This window comes from Bombus vosnesenskii, unplaced genomic scaffold (genome assembly GCF_011952255.1).
Source record: "Bombus vosnesenskii isolate JDL3184/JDL3185 unplaced genomic scaffold, Bvos_JDL3184-5_v1.1 scf7180000013788, whole genome shotgun sequence".
Classification (NCBI taxonomy): domain Eukaryota; kingdom Metazoa; phylum Arthropoda; class Insecta; order Hymenoptera; family Apidae; genus Bombus; species Bombus vosnesenskii.
Window position 1 is genome coordinate 1211216 of NW_022883218.1, and position 12310 is coordinate 1223525.

General features: G+C 35.0%; 1 protein-coding gene across 4 annotated transcripts in view; it reads right to left on the minus strand.

The window, feature by feature from the left end:
• The window catches only part of LOC117238977 (LIM domain only protein 7), a 156100-nt gene that overhangs the window by 64032 nt on the left and 79758 nt on the right, over nt 1–12310 (minus strand). The window contains exon 1 of one of the 4 annotated variants that reach the window (XM_033504212.1): nt 8813–9131. The exons of the other annotated variants lie outside the window; for them this stretch is intronic. The gene's annotated coding sequence lies outside the window, so the exon portion shown is untranslated. Of the gene's footprint in view, nt 1–8812; nt 9132–12310 lie in introns of those variants that run through there. 4 annotated transcript variants of the gene reach the window in all.

A 12310-nucleotide genomic window follows, 5' to 3' on the forward strand; every position in this document is an offset into this window, starting at 1 on the left:
AAGAGTCAATTTAATAATTGATATATATTATGAATATAATGTTGCAAGTAATTAAAGGAGAATATTAAAAAGCTATCAAAATAATGTATATTTTATGAATTAATGGAATGGTTTAAATAATCCTACAATTATTCTGATTATAACATACACATAAATGAAATGGAGATTTCGAAGTATGTATCACAATAGGTACATCTAAAGCTTCATCACACTTTTGATTAAAAAGGCCATTAGAAAGGGAGCAATGGAATATTTCCTTATTAACTCTCAATTAAAACAAATATATAGCCTGTTATACGGTATATTAAATGTTAGTGCTTTCCGAAATCCAATCCCGTCGCAGCATCTCTGTGAGATTTAAGGCTGACAGTTTGCAAAATTTATATTTGAGCGACGAAAATGTTGCACGCTTCACACGTGACCGATAATTACACGAAAATATGAGGCAAATTAAGACGTTTGTGATAAATTTCGATTAATCGAGTGGAACGGTGGAACGACGTTCCTGGACGGCAATGTTCTACGATCGAACCCTTCCAGCTTCTCCGCCCCGAAAACTATAATTAGCCAGCACTTTGGCAATTTGCCTATCGCTTCCTTTCATTCATATTCCTGTTGCTGCCGTTGGTAAAGATAAAAATAAACCGACCAGTTATAAAGCTCACCTAATCAGAAATGATCCTTCTACCCTGTCATAATTAGGTTCGATTGCTTTATTAGCCATATAATCGAACAAGTAATATAATCTTTCTTTCGCACAACATACAATTTGTCAAATAGTGTCATAACCGATTTATGAAACGATCGAATAATATAAAATTTAAGAATGAATTGTTATATTTTATTCGAAAATTTTTTTTCCATTTATGAAGTGAACGTAAATATATAAAAAAAATAAAATTATTAAACTGCCAACGATGTAGTTATAAAAAGGTTGAAGATACAAAAACGTATTTAACTGCATTTACAAAAATATGAATTCGCATAAATATCCGCAGTCTAGAAATAATCTTGTCTTATAGAGAACAAAATTATTTGATTATTCGTAAAATTCTATTATTCGAATAAAACATGTGTCGTGAGTTTAAGTAATGTCGAACTATCAGAGTTACTCTATGAGTTACTTATTCCTTAACATTCAAATTTTATATTATTCACAGAGTCAAAAGGATGAAAAATAAAAGTCATATGCAAGATCGTACGATGGCTGATATCATCCGAACAAAAAGTCAACAGCAAAAGAAACGTATGAGGTCATTACGTCTGAAACATAAACGCGACATTGACAGCTATATTGGCGAGATTCGAAAGGATATTCGAACGCCTGCCATCATAGGAGTGTGGATAATTTCGCATTCACCACGTGTGGCAGGTATTCGAAGGTAACACATGGTGGGGAGCGCTACATGAAAGGAAAGATCGAGACGTACCGAACTACTTTGACAGCGAGAATAAATAGAAGTCGCTCGAGAAACGTAAATTTTCAATCGGTTCAGAGATCAGTTTCGTATAATGCTATATGGTAATGAGAACATTTCAACCCTTATTATGCTGCAAACACGTTATTAATTCTCGACGTGTACGAATTAATTATAATATTTCTGGAATTTCTATCTAAGGAATGCAATTTTTATTTGTCGCAGAATTTTCAGTAATATTTTGGTAAAACTATGGTAAATTCTCTATGTAATAAAGTTTTTGTAAATTTCCTACGTAATAAGATTCCGGTATTAAATTCTCTACATAATAAAATTCTGATATCCATAATATATTTTCCAAATAATAAAATTCTCCTTCTAAAATTATCCTCTTACTCGCACCATTACAGAAATATGCTGTTCGTTTTTCATTTACATATCGTAAACCTTCCGATGCTCGTGATACTCGTGTAACGTAATAACGATACAATTTATTATAATCAGTGCTCCCGTACAATTTACGTGTAGCAGCTTCGCAGGCCCATTAGCAAATTGCCCTTCGTCCGAGTTAATTGCAAAGGTTCGAACATGGTAGGAGCGTTTAAAGGCGAGAAGACGACACGAAGGAGGGGAAGAACACGTTGAATCGCACAGGTGCGGGTCGACATATTCAGCACGTTCTTGGCGAGTAATGCGGCCTTTCTCCGTGACATTTCAGAGGCAACAAAACAGATGTAGGTGGAGCTCTTGCATCTTTCATTACGATGCAAGGACGACCGGCTACGAAGAACCGACCTGAGATTCTGCTATGCCGATCTTAACCTCCGATTCTTTTCTTCGAAGTTTCAACTTGTCGTGGATTAAATGGACATTAATCATGATTTATCGATTCAACATCAAAAGAAACTGAATAAATAATTTCAAGTTTGAAAGGCATTCTCAAAATTATAATTTTGTTTTTGTTGTCCGTATATGCTTTTATAAAGAGAAAAAAAATGACAAGTTGAAACACAATGTCAAAATTGTAATTTTTTTTTACTGTTCCGGTCTTTTTTGGTGGAAGAAAAAAGCAACGACAAGTTGATAGCCAATGTCACGAATTTACATAACCAATGATCCGTAGTTTCGTATAGTTATGTGTGCATCTATACTGTTATTTAATTTGTACAGGCTAAAAACAACAAACAAGATTATGCAACAATATGGCTTAGAATCGTGTTTCAAATAAAAAGCTTTTATTCCGCTACTGTTTCTTACATTACACGAGAATATCGAGTGAGTCATCTAACTTGATGACCTCACATTACTGGCGCACGACGTGTGAATCGTGATACTGATTTACTGTATTTCCTGAAAAATTTGTATCACTGCAGTGTCGAAAAGACATGATGCAATAGGCTTCTTAATTTATATCTACACATAAAAAATAGGAACGTTGACTGGTATTTTTAAAGATGAAATCTCATACTTTTATAAATACGAGCATTTCCAGCATTTCACGTTTATACAAAGATACAGTAGACAGACGTTACAGAGAAAAATTAATATTTAATAATGTAATATTTTATATATAATATTTTATAATTTTATATTATATATTTGGTGTTCTTTTATATTTGAACACATTCATTAATATTGACATATATACTGCGTTAATGCATTAATCAGTTAAATACTACTGACAATAACTGCTGCATCTTTGTCTTTCACGTGATTCGTTAAAATGATTGGAAAGTTAAAAGAGTATCTAGTGAATAGTATGTCAGAATCGTTATTATTTAAAATAAAGACGCTTTTGAAATACTTTATGTTCTGGTATTTTATAGTTTGATCTGGCATCTAACAAGATATACAATTTTAAAGATGGGCTAGTTACGTCCTGATACCAGTGAAAGCGTTAAGCTGCTCAAAGCTACCTTAACAGTATTAGTTTTTTCCAATGTTTCTACGTTTATTCCTTCGAATTATAATATTAGAGCGCTGACAAAGCTACCGTTACAACATTTCCCTGGGATTACTGACGTCTACGATTCGGTCAGCTGGCTACCCGGAAAAGAAATCGTAACCGGTTGTTACGTAAACTGCACGACTGACTAGACGAAAAGACACGTTACCATAGAACTGGTAGAATGTTCGCGTATTTTATCTACAATAGTAATGATTCCCTAATTTTACTGTCTGTATGCTACAATTTTAAAATCCAGTTATGAGCTCTCTACTCTTCCCCGAACCGCTTCCTCCTAAACTGGTTTCAGAAAGACATGCACTTTATCTATGCAACACCACTGATGTAAATATACGTGCGTTAATCCTGTGAGAATATAATAAAATAACGAAGATTTTCAGAATAATTTTTTCTTTGCCAAGATTTCTAATATTTCCGTTGTCGGATGTAAAAAATAGATATTCCAACGGTTTTGTAGAAAATACACGAGGCATTAAAAATAAAGATGGAACTTAAGGAGTGAAATTTATAATACTATACGCGATGGCTTTCCCGAACCTCTCTCGTGTTGCATTACGAAAAGGTTAAAGTAAATCATAATAATTTTACATAATCTATGTTATTATTGCCACCTTGTTTCATGTTTTTAATAACACAGAAGCCGGATAAAAAATTAACAGACAGAAATTACAGTTTGTTCAAAGTGAAAGAATTCACTAACGTCTAATCCTCGCGACGTGTCGAAGCGGAAGTGAAACGAGGATGGATACGTGATAGAATCCCTTTATTAGAGTCACGTAACGTCGCAATGCGACGTTGAACTCGTATTTCGTGCGAAACTCGCTGTCAATATTAACACCGTTTTCCCATTCGACGTGTTGTAACTCGAAACGAGGGAATTTTTATTCTGGCGATACACCAGGAAAGGAAAATATCGCTTGCGCAATTCGCAACGAAAACCAGCGCGGCTAGAAACGAAAGCTCTGCGCGACCGGTAGCTGGATTTCGTGTATACGTATGTTCAACACGTACTACCGCTCAAAGATATTTGGATACCTGCTTATTCTTTGATGAGATGTATTTCAATTATACAATTACGGATAAATCAAACTGCATTTATTTTCTTCTTTCTGATCAGTCAAATTGACCAATTATCACTACCATTTTGTATAAAATTCTCAATTTCATTAGTCAGGCACAGAGTTTTTAATATCTGAAAAAAGAAGATCTTATTTTCTTAAGTATAAATATTTGTTATAGATAAATAGTATATAAACGATTGCGAATTTTAAAATAAATTTTGTAAAATAATATTTATTTTGTCATTTTTCTCTGTAGCCACTGGTAGTGTATATATATATAAGGTGGTCTAAAAGTCAGTCTCACGATCTTTCTACAAATCATAATACTAAGAACTTAAGAAAGTTTTACTTCTATGAAAAATTAAGGTTACCTCTATTTTTTAAAAATGAGACAATAATTTTTATATATACCATTCAAAGGGCTTTTTAATCCTCCACAAAAAAATATTAAAGTACTTGTTCCGAAAAATGATTAAATTTTATTTAAAGCTTAAATAATATTTTAACTTCAATGTTGTAGAACTTATCCTATGAAAAACAACGAAAACAAAAATTAAGATATGCTTGCTATCTTTTTTTATCTTTCACACAATAAATTTCACAATATTAAAGTTAAAATATATTTTAAACTAATCATTTCCCGACCAAGTACCTTAATACTTTTTTGTAAGGAATTAAAATACGTATCGAATGATGTATACAAAAATATATTGTTCCATTTAGAAATATAGAGATCACCTTGACTTTTTTATCTAAGTAAAACTTTTTTTGAAAACCTTAATATTGCAATTTGTGTTGAAATTTGCAAGTGCACTTGAAGTTTGCAATTTGTGTCTGAAAAATTGCGGGGACTCTACTTTTGTACATATCGTTGTATAATCAATAGTAAAATATAGATTATTGCCAGCTGTTTGATAGGTAGTTTAGATTTATACCTTGACGATTCTATGAAAGTATAGTAGTTATTATTTTTGATTACTAATTCATTATTAATTTTTACATTTTGGTAACATTCACATACTGTTACTACATATTGACTAAGGCTTTGGATTCTGATAAACAGTAGCATAAGTACGATATCCAAGTTTTGCACAGGTGGCGGTGAGCGGCCAGGGCAAAGATTTTTCATTCGTGTTTGCACGATGCATTTCGACACACGGAGCCCCGCGACCGTACAACTCGACACGAACGCGCGTTCTGCGATTAAATATACCGCACGGACGAGTGACGGCGACTTTAATTACTTCGCAGAGTCCCGATTAATGACCCGCGTGGACAGCGGCCGCCTCTCGTAACTTGCATCGAAAATTTCTAACGACTTTGATATATTGCGCGCTCGCCGTTTGTACAGGTGCCACGCGGAAAAATTATGTTTCCTACCCTATTGGCGGAATTTCAAGTAGACAAAGGCGGTTAGCTCTTTGCTTTTCTTCTTCTTCTGGCAACTTTAAGTTTTACTTAGTTAATTTATTAATGAGAAAATTTACACATTGACACCTCATACGAAGTATCAACGTGTTGATGTTACAACTATTTGAGAAACTGTAAAGCTGTCATGGAAGCAGCTTTATTAGAGCACAGCATAAGGAAGCTTTTTAATAAGATTATGACGAAGACGAAACAGTCTCATAGCAAAAATTAGCACTAAAATTATCAGAAAGATAAAAATGACTACTTAATTTTTCATAGAAATTTTATACACAAGGAATTTTGTGTAAGATATTACATATATTTTCATATGTTTCTCATTTTGATTTCCTTAGGGAGTACAAGTATTACACTTTAGTAATCAATAGTCGCTTTAATAATTATAGCAATATTGACTAATATAGATATAGTGGAATGCTCTGTAACAAAAATTAGCTATCTGTGAAAACTCTACTATGTTGAAATTTCGTTTATGAATCAAAGATTACCGAATTGGAGCCAATTTTCAAGCAAATTACAAAATCACGTGAACCGTGTAAACTATGGGTTTCAACGAAAAAGTTAGATCTTGTTTCAAGCAATCGGCGAGAACACGCTAAATTTCAGATCAATCTTTCGAAATTGTACGGTTAGCTGCGTCACCGAGGCCACTAACGCCATGGTTCGCAGGCCAAATAAGATTTGAAAGGCAAAAGTGCTGACCAGGAGAATTTTAAACAATCGCGTATCAATCACACGCCGAAGATTTCTATGAAGCTTTTCGCATGCAACTTTCGTTCTCCTTTTGTTACGCTGAAATCGCGACTACGGCACGTTTCCGCGCACGTGTACAAGAAACTCGTCAAGGATAACAGCTGCGAGGAATCACGACTACTAGCGAATCGCAAGGAAGAAGAGGAAATCGAGATTTCGCGAGCACGTAATTTGATTTTGCTCGTTTTGCTCATTTATCCAAGTGTTTCTAGGTCGCGTATTACCTCCGATGAAATTGAAGGGGAATTTCAGATTTTCTGCTTTTAATTGACTTTGTGTTTTATCGAGTCCGAGTACTCTAAAGCACTTTACTCTCGCAAGCAATCTTCTCAAACTTTATTGCATTCCAAGTTTCATTATACCTTTTCGTGGCAATAATTAGGATTCAATGTTTTCTTATGTGAGAAATAATTTGTTGGAAAGTAATGTTACACTTTCAAAACCATTTCGGATCTTTGTTGGAATAACTAAGGTGCAACTTGAAACTAAAATACACATATGGATGTATCATGATTATCTAGATCTGCTATGAAATTGTAATTATGGAATTGCATTATAAAAATTGTGTTCGTTATTGTATTAATTCGAAGTTTTGCCCTCGAAAGGAAAGGAAGGTAAGTAACAAAATGTAAAAATGTAAACGAGAAACGAGCGAATACATTGTATATCCAAGCATCTGAGACGGAGAATAATGGAGGGTACGCGCAACAAAGGGCCAAGAGGAACGAACGTACGAATTACGTGCCGGGTCAATTATCCGGCCTGCACGACCGTTAATCCAATTTACGAAATAGCCGGTCACGAGCGTACCACACGCGGCGCGTGCGACGAAAAGGAGTGTGGATCGCGGTTAATCGTGGGTGGAAAGACCGCCCAGTGATTCGCGGCCTCTTGGAAGTTCGATTCTAACATAATGCGCTGAAACGAGGAGAGAAGGCCTGACAAAGTTGCAAGAACCGCCGGTTAAAATCATCCAGTATCTCGCGTTGCGTGCAAATAAACGTCGAATCGTGGCATTCGTAGCTCCTTTCCAGTCGAACAGAAAAAAAAGAAAAAGAGGCAAACGCTCGACCACGATTTTCGCCCCACGAGAACGTTACTCGGGCAACAGGCGTTAATTTTATGCGAATACCTGCTTGAGAACGATTAATGGCGATTGGAGAGACTGAATCGAACCGATTTCAAATTCCCCAGCTGGTTGCCCCACACGGTAATCTCACCTTTCGATTCATTTATCTGCGAGTATATATTTGTGCAAGAGGAAAGATTAGATAAGCAGTGGTGTAATGATATACGACAGAGAAGAAATTTGAATTAAAGTAGTTTCGGTGAAGTTGAGTTCATATATAATCGTAAAAAATTTATAAAACAATTGCAAGAAATTCTGTGCTAATGAGAAATTATTAAAGATGTTCGAATGGCAACGTTGATTTCGCTAATGATAAGCTAAATTTGAGAACGTACCGCTGCCCTGCTTTGATAGTGACACGATTCAAGAAATGTAAGAGGAGAGGCGTTTTAAAATTTACGAAGAAAATATTCGCGAGCCATCCCAACGACATTATAAGGGTCGCATGACACAAGATATGCCACTATTCGGGAAGACAGTACTACCTTCCGCTTGTTGCGTTACAAAACAACCGAAGATGAGGTAGTGTTGTTGTAATATTAAGACCAGATTGATAGCAGCATAAGTAATAATCGTTCTCTCTGACGCAAAGCTAATGGAATTATAAATATGTTTTGCACGATAAAAGTAGAAGCGTAATGTAAACTTTGTATACAATAAAAGTAAATTTGAAATTTATTGAGTTGTGCCACAATCAAAACAAAGTAACAATGTATATTTTATTGTACGGAAATTCTTGTTACGAAACTAAAAATAGTGTGTTGACATCTTTAGAAACGAAGATAAATCGAGCAATACTGTTACTCTGTACTTTGTACGCAACTATGCTTCGTTTGTTTTTAAAAACATGCCAGGCAATGGTAGTCTTAATTATATTAATTCCATATCGTACCCCAGAGATAAGCAATACGGCGTACTTGCTTACTGTTTCTTCATTTATATTTCTTTGTTTCAAAATGAAAATAGATTTCAAAATAATTGAGATATCAAAACACAGATACATTGAAATTAAAATGATCATAAATTATAAACCAAATAATCATAATGAAGCACTCACGTTTTTAAAGACAGCCAAATTCAATGGGATACGCCGTCATAATGCACTCCAAAATAAACCACACTTCCACCAAAACAAAAGTCCCCAAAATTTTTTATTGCGTTCCTGTGAAAACGAATTAAAAATTTATACGCGTTCCTGCTTTTATGAAAGACTTATCAAACTCGTCAAACGAAAACTTCTGATACGAAATCGAGTCAACGATAAGACAACGCTGATAGATACTTCTTCGATCGTATGATGCAATCGTCAATGTCACGCGAAGGTAATTGAACAGAAGACGAACGCCACAACACTACATTACCGGCAAAGGTCGGAGGATGACTGAGGAGGATTTAATTATTTCATATTTCAGGTATCTCCCACTTCTATGCTCACGGCTGCGCAGTGGCGATTCTCGTGGTGACTACGAGCTTCATGCATTCACTTAACAATTTCTTCGGCTCTACGCAACGTGTTACTACCACGCGGTGATCCTTCATATTAATCAATATCTGTATCTAATAATTTTATTTATGCCGATTTTCCCGAAGCTACTTTAAAAAAAGGATTATCTGAAATTTTGTGGATCTTTTTCAATGTAATCTTGTGAGAAACTAGATACTTTGTAATTCGCATCATGAATTCTCTTAAAATTGTAACTTGTACGTTTTTACGTTAGCCACTTTGCTATCTTTAGTTTGATAGGAATATAGCATATCTGCTTCTACTGTTAGATCTATTACGCAATTGTAACTTGCAACATAAATTTTGTATCTTACAGCGCGCGATTTGATTTCAAATTTTCAAAAAATCCTGCGATACAATAACTTTTTGCTAAAAACTTCACATGCTTATTTAAGGGAAGAACAAATTTGTTAATAATATAGTTTGCATTTACAAATTCAATGAAACAACTTTATGTAACATGTCGCCTTCGGCCATATCGCTTAAACATACAAAAGTCATTAACATAAAAATTCTACAGCCCACGAAACCAATGTCAAAACATCAAAAACCTTACAATTCAATGAAACCAACCATACCACCTTCGAGATAAATACGCATGCAGTAGCTGTGCGCTTCCTCTAAGTCAATATAGTGTAAATCTCGGAGACCATAACATTCATTGACGTACACCTCCGTTCATATTTATTGGGACACGTGCTAGTCTCGTATATATCGTGATAATTGATGAAAATTACAAAGGAAATAAATACTCGAATGAAATTAGTGAAAAGAATTTAAGATTCCAATTCTAAGAATCTAAGTTTCGGTTTCCAAGATTCTAGAGTTCCAATTTTGAAAAGTTTGATAGCGAAAGTATTTCAATTCTCGTTCGTTAATAGCGTAATTAGGTCACTTTTCGTCACACAAGCTCAAACATAGAGCACACGTATTTTCATTTCGTCGCCAAAATAATTACGTTTAAAGATCAGTGACGCGCGTCTACGAATCTTAGAAAAGTTAAACATTTTGTGGCACGTATCATATTTCGCTAATCAATTTTCCACTCAACGAATAGTACAATATGCGATACTTTCACCGAAACTATCTCAAAATTAAACTTCGGACAATCCAACCGTAGACACAACACCCAATAAATTTCTTGTAAATCGTGAATCGTGCTGGCAATAGATATAACGTGCGAACAAATTGGTATAGCTGGAAAGAACCGGAAGCAAGAGCGGAGAGAATAAACGACGAAGGCGTCGTTTTGGCGCGTTCGTGGTAAAACAAACAGTGCACACGACGCGACGTTCGAGGCGCGGATGAAAAGTTTGGCGTGTGTTTCGTGCATGCGCCTCCAACGCGATGCACATATTACCACATAGTAACCAGACACGGTGAGAAAGAGAGACAGTGGTTAAGAAAGATCGTGTAAACGGCGATAGAGCGTGCGAGCAAGATCGTGGCCGCATGATCGGCCACGGGACAATGTAATCGAGACGATAAACCAGATAACTCGTAATTAAAGTTTGCAGATCGATCCGTGGCCCCCGTGGAATGAATTAATTACGAGTAAATTGCGAGTTGGCGTTTATGTAACTGCGCCGCGCCGATTTTGTCGTAAAAGTAAAAGGAATTGGGTTCACCGGTTTAATTTATCGATCTGCTGTCGGTTTGGTTGGTAGTTTCACAGTTGAAAGTATTAAGTTTGCTGCTTTATTTAATCCTGTTATGGTTTTTGATTTTTTACGCTATAACTTCGATCTCATTTCAACGAACGAAAAGATACTTCATGTTTAAAAAATACTTTGGTATAACGTTGAAAGGAAAAATTACCAAGAAAATCAACGATTTTTTCGTGCGCTTTCTGCAATTTAAGAAATTAGATGCTTCAAATGATGTAACAGGTATAATTCAGAATAATTTGTCCAGTGATATAGAATACTTCTAAAAGTAATGAATGTGGGAAAAAATATACGATATATAAAGTCACCAATTTAAATTTAGGAATATGTAATCGCAGTTTTGATTGGAATAATAAATTGTTTACGTAGAAGTATTTATATGAAAAGCAATGTAATAAACTTCACAAGCTACTTGCCTATTGCCTAAAAGAAATTAATTTAGAAATAAAACAAGACATTCTAAATTATTTCACATACAGAAACTTGGCCTGAAAAAAGAAGCATGACTTTATTCAGGTTACTAAACGCATGTCAGAATTTGTACTATGGTAATTACGTGCACGTACAATTATCAAAAAATTGGAACCCGATGATTAGATTTCTCCAACATCACATTTCTCTTGCTAACCAGACAACTTTTACTTAAACAACATTCTATATTATCAACAGTTTGCGAAATAACCCTGTACATCCGCATGAAACCTTATTTAACAGATTGCAACTTTAGGCCAGTTCTCGTACAATTTTCTTTGGATTACACCGTTACCTAATACTTGTAGCTTCATTATTATGCACGAAATCGGCGGGCAAACTAGCGTAACCGAAGCGTTTCAACGTTCAGTTTCGACAGCAGGAAATTCTGAGAGTTAATATGGTTAATCGTAATCGCTAAAACCAATCAAATCTCATACACGATCGATCAAGTAGAACGGGAATTTTGTAAATTCTGATAAATCACAATTAAAGACCGTGAGTTAATTATGGGATGAAGGCAGCGATACGAGCTATTTAACCGTAAATCTGGGTCATCGAAATTCTTTTTATGGATAAACGTGCATACACGCGCTATGATCTGCCACGTGCACGCATATAAACGCAATTATGCATGAAGTGTATTGTCGACTTTACTTTTAAGTCAGTGGGACCGGAAACCAAAACGACCGAACGATACTGGAATATTAAATTAGTCGAAAATTGACCGCTATCTCATTGCGAAATTAAACCTGTATCATCCGGAACGCTTCCTAGCTGCATCGTATATTATATTCCTCGAGATATTAAATATTTTATACGATCTTAAGAAAACTTAAAAGAAGAGTTTCTTGGTATCATAATTCGTAAAGCTTCCTTCGTGTTGCAAAAAAAAAAAAAAAACGAGATATAT